At 41.4% G+C, this 5,457-nt stretch overlaps 1 protein-coding gene across 1 annotated transcript in view; it reads left to right on the plus strand.

Moving 5' to 3' along the window:
* MGA (MGA, MAX dimerization protein) overlaps nucleotides 1-5,457 on the plus strand; it is a 55,789-nt gene that overhangs the window by 48,621 nt on the left and 1,711 nt on the right. The window lies entirely within an intron of this gene.

Consider the following 5,457-nt stretch of genomic DNA (forward strand, 5'->3'; position numbering starts at 1 on the left):
TTCAGCAGGCAAATAAAGGCATATATTTTTCATCGGAGACCGGAATGGAGATCTGGAGCAGTGTGAACCAGTGTTGGAGTTCAGCAACCTCCCGTGTCTGCAACACTTGTTTTCTGTATGGCATCAGCACTCTCTTCATCTGAGGGCAGGCCCTAAATTAAGAAATAAGTGCTATGAAACTTCAAGCATGTTGACATATTTTTACCTCACTGTTGTATTCTGGGTGTTCTCCTTCCCCTTCAGAAAACAAGGAAGATGATCTATAACCATTGCTGGGCACATGGTATCCTTCCAAAATTGGGTCCTTCACAGAAATAGTTCGTCAAAAGACTGAGAAAAAGAGGCTATTGAAAGATAGCCTCCCCCCCTCCCCCCAGTAAGGAGGCAGCTGTCTTGTTGGGGAAAAATCTGATTACTTGTTTTTGTACTAGGCAAATTATCTATGCAGAAATGGGATTGTTCACATTTGCTGTTTTTAATGTTTGCGGAGTATGATGAATGCGCAGAAATTGGATTGCAGTTACTCTCAAACGTGTTACCTAGAGCAGGGGAAGGGAAATCTGAGACTGTGCAGAGGGCTGAAGTAAAAAGGTTTCTGTTCTTTGGTGCTAGATAGTTCTCTGGCAGAGACTCATTTTTAGGAGCTTATACGCAGAAGATTATAATAAACATCTATAACTCACTACATGGGGAAGAAAATTGTATTTCCCAGTGTAATTAGAAGTAGGACAGTATGTTAACTTTAATAAAACTACTTAAAAAAAAACCCTTACTTTCGCCTCCTGCCCCTATACAAATACTCCCTCCTTTGATGCATAGGGCATCTGGAAGGAAAAATTACAGAGAGTAGAAAGAAATTTGGACACCCTATTTCTATGTCTTTAAATACATTGCTGAAGTAGCTTGAGTGTTCTCCCAGTTCTTGTGTTCTTTCCTCCTGTCATTCTTCAAGATGTATTTGGTGGGTAGGAATGTTCATAGAAGTGTTGCTTCATAAAAATTCAGAACGCTTTCAGGACTGTTGTAGCCTAAGCATAAATGAGCGAGGTGTATATGTGAATGTATATATGAAAATATGTGTATATCTTTCAAACCTTCCATTTCTTTATAAATTCAGGAAAGGTACTCAGAGGTTTCTCACTGCATTTGCACAAGCTGTGTATAGCAAAAAAAAAAAAGTCAACAAAAATGCTCATTACCAGGGAAATAGGGCAGTATTGAATCACAAGATGTATTTTTTATTCTTCTCTGCCACTGCTTACTCAATAACCTGTAGATACTCTTCACTGTTCAGCTGTTGGATGCGAAGGGTCTACAGACTGTAAAGATATTTATATTTTTGTACACAATTTTTGTTTTCATAGCTTTCTTGACAAATTAAATTTTCAGCCTAGGAGAGATGATTTGTTAATGAGTGTATACACAATCTTTTCCTATCAAGTTTGTAAATGAGAGTTATGGTGCGCTTGAGGGGCTTCTTAACTGCTCCGAAAAGGTAAAAAACATTGCCATGAAAATTATACAGAATTTCATTGTGCATTTTGCTCTATGTTTAGGAATGTAATCCCCTGTCTTACTGTTCCAGCAACAGCAGCTGGGATTTCTCCACTGAAATTCCCCGTCTTTGGTTATGCAGGAATTTCATCTTTCCAGCACTGAGGCTGTGCAAGTGGGGAGAGTGGTGTTCTCCCGCAATTAGGGAGCAGTGTTAGTACACTGTGCAACCATACACCCTCTTCAGTAGGCTGCATCTTCTGGATCGGTGTCTCGGTTAGATCCACCAGGGGATACACCTACCTTGGGGGTTCCCTCATCTTTTTTATGATTTTATATTACGCTGCAGAGGAGAGAAGCCCTTCAAGCTTGGTATGCGTAAAGTTACTCCAGAGCCTACATAAAAAGGGTTCTTCACCTGGCCATTCTAAATGGTGTGTTTTAAAGCAGTTGCGTCTAATTCTTAATTGCCTTTTGCATATTTACTGGTTTAATATTTGATACAAGTCCTATATTAGTCATTTGGAAAAGAGAATATAGGTCAGCATGAGAGTCATGCAAGGTCTTAGAGTTGTCACTGAATGCCTTAGAAAAGGATATTTACAATATGAATAAGTATTTAGACATACGTTGCTTCTTATTAAAGAATTTTAACCTTATTTTAGACCAGTGGAAATCTTGGAGTAACTACATTACTTCAGTAGCACTACATCAGTCTTAAATTTATTTACCTGGGAATCTGGTTCTGAGCATTTCTAATAGGCTGAAGTTGCTTTTTTTTTTTTTTTTTCCCCCCTCCTGTGTGTGAAACAGCAACCAGAACTGTGCTGTGATTCCTTTCAAATTCCTCATCACTGACCTTTCTTTCTGCACCCCATTCTTTCATGGTTCCAGGTGGCTAATTTTAATACAGAATTGTGTGGTAATCGTAGGCGAATACTTTTTAAAAGTAGGTGTGCTTTGCACACTTCTGTGGGACAGAGAAAGCTGTAACATGAAAGCCATTCAAATATTATCTGAAATAAATGCTGTACTTTTGAAGATGTTTTGTCCATTATCAAGGTAATGGAAAATGCCTGGATGTATTTACTGTTTGGCTCTGGGCGGTATGGAATTTTATTGCAACAAAAATGTACTGTGTAAAGAGGACAGCAAAAGTTTTTGGTTCCTGAACATGATTACTAAATTAACTAAGACCAGACCCCAAATTTGGCTGCAAGAAGGGGTAGTTGGTGCAGTTCCAAGAAGGATCTGTGATGGGTTCTACCAGGCAACAAAGCGTGTTCGAAATGCTCTTAGTTGTTGCTCTCCATGTTCCACCGTCTCATGTCTGCAGCTTAATATTTTGCTATGAATTTAAATGCTGACTCTCCTTTTTTTTTTTTTTTTTTCCACTGTTTCCTCAAGCTCCCATTGGTTTGGAACAAACCTTTTAAAAATTATATATGCTGTCTTTTGAGGCAATAATGCAAGAATATAACACATAAGGAAAAGATTTTAGAATCAGGAGAACAAAGGAAACCCCTGCAAGGCGCACGTTCTCACTAGACCAAGAGACCTGGAAATTTTCTTTGTTTTTTACACATCTGTAAATAGACTGGAATGTTTTTAAGAATATAATGAAATGTCAGATTTAGCTTTTTTCCTTTTATATATTAAAATATATCTTTCCCTCTTTTCTGCTTTTGAAAAATTGATATTTTTGTAGAAATCTAACAGTACAGGACTCCTAAATAACTGTATGTGAGGGACAAAGTGTAAAACTTAAAATAAACCAATCGAGGTCGACTAGAAACTGGCTTTGAAAGTTTATTATCGGGAGGGGGAGGGAGCAGACGTGGTGGTGTGCTGTTGGCGACACGTGGCATTGGACCTGAGCAAGTGACACACACGTATGCTCTGAGGCTCTTTGGCAACAAAACCATCTGGGTTTTGGTTCAAGTAATTGGACAACTCGGAGGAGATTTCCCTCTTCGGTCTTGAGCAGTACGCAGGAAATGTTATTGGTTGTGAATAGGGATTTTGACTTGCTAAATGCTGAAAAGGTACTGAAGAGGCTTTATTTTCACCAAACTGCATCTTAAGCAGGAAGCCAATGGGGTTGGCATTCCTTCGTGGCATAGAAAGGAAAAAACCAGCCCAACAGTTGAAGATGTAAGTCCACATAAAATCACTCTCCAGACTCCCTCCCCCAACCCCAAACTTAGGTTAATTCTTTGTATCTGTTTCCTTTGGAGAAGTTGCACAACACAGCTGTCTGCGTGGGAACAAGGTAGAAGATCAGTCTCCAAGTAAAGCGTCAGAGATGTTCTTTTAGAAGAAATAGATAAAACGCCTGTAACAAATCATTGTCTCTCTTCCATATCCATTAAATGGAAGATAGCACACTTACTAAATGTTTTGGGGGTTTTTTTGTTTGTTTGTTTTTTAAAGTGGTAAACATCTACAAATGAGTGAGTTTGACTTACACACCTGAGAAAAGAAAGTGAAGAGAACAATTATGCATGAGGGCAAGTGATGGACTGGAGAAAATATGTCGCAAATTTATTTTCTTTTTTTAAAGAGGAAGATCAGCTCTCACAGGAGAAAATGAATAAAAATGAGCGATACAGTCAGCTAATGTATTTTTGAAAACTTCTTATGAAACCCTTCAGCAAGGCCTTATCCCATGAGTCCTTATGTTACGAGGTAAAGTTGCTTTTTGGAATAGAAAGGAAATGTAAGTGTAAGGTGTATCTAGTCAGGGTTGCGATGGAAAGAACTTGCCAGCAGTCCCATGATGGTCTGTGCTGGGGACCTGTGTTTTCCAGCATATTGTGGTCTTGGAGACACAGATGATGGTACAAATAAACTCAGCTGACTAGGAAAAGTTACAGGCAGCCTTTGCAGTAACTGATTTAAGGCCAGATTTGAGTCCATAAATGCAGCCTAAAAATGTGTGGAAGGCTAGTTTGTCCATAATTAGCAACAAATGGAATCTAAATTAATTGCTGTCATTTGTAATCATGGTAGTGGAGGAATTGCAGTGCTGTCTGTGAGCACTTAAGCTCTATGCATCATCTGTTTGCCTTGTAACTGCTGCTACAGACCAAGAAGGTGCTGTTACACCACTATATACTCGGTTGTTCCTGTGCATTTGAATTTTGTGTTCCCTCAGGCAGCACCTTTGTTGTCTGTCTTGGGTCTTGGGAGTCGGAGGCCTGTAGCTGGGGACAGGTCTTTTGGAGGTCTCTCTTCTTAATGCAATTCTACCCCTAGAAAGATCTGGAGTCTCCACTTGTTTGAGTGTCTTCTGATGAAGAGGAAAGCTGCAGTCTGTCCTTCTCGTCAGCCACCCACCTGGGCCCTGCAGGCTGCTGGCACAAATGGACTGTGCAGCACTTCAAGCAACTGGAAAGCCCTTTGCCCCACGTTTGCAGCCGTGCACCCTCCACGGTGCTCAGCACCACCAGCACATCCCTATGCCAGCGAGGCCTCCGGGACCCACAGTTACGTCTGTTGGTAATCCACTCACGCATCCACCCCACCAGCCTGGAGCATCCCACCTGCATTAGCGTGCAGGTGAATGCTCCTGCCCTCCCCTGGGCCAGCCAGGGTCCTCTCCAACAGCCCCTTGGTGGCAGGAGGATTCCCGGGATACAGAGCACGAGACAAGGAAGATCTCTCCTTGCTTTAGCTGTGTTCACTTACCTGCTCCATCTTGCTCTCATGAGGGTCCCCTGGTTTTTGTACGACTGTGGTTCCCCCGGGGTTACAGCCGTTGGCCCTGGCTCTCCTCTGGTGAAAAGCAGATGCTGAAAATCTATGATGATCTATCCATGATTCTATGAAATCAAAGCTGAGGGACTTGAACCCGGAGGTGACTTTCTAACAAGCTGCCTTTGCAGCCTCCGCTCCTCCTCGGCTCTCAGCGTGAGGGCAGCAGCCAGCCGGACCTGTGTGAGATGTGAAAGTGAAGGGAGG

The sequence above is a fragment of the Charadrius vociferus genome, unplaced genomic scaffold, assembly GCF_000708025.1.
Source record: "Charadrius vociferus isolate BGI_N301 unplaced genomic scaffold, ASM70802v2 scaffold111, whole genome shotgun sequence".
In the NCBI taxonomy this organism is placed as follows: domain Eukaryota; kingdom Metazoa; phylum Chordata; class Aves; order Charadriiformes; family Charadriidae; genus Charadrius; species Charadrius vociferus.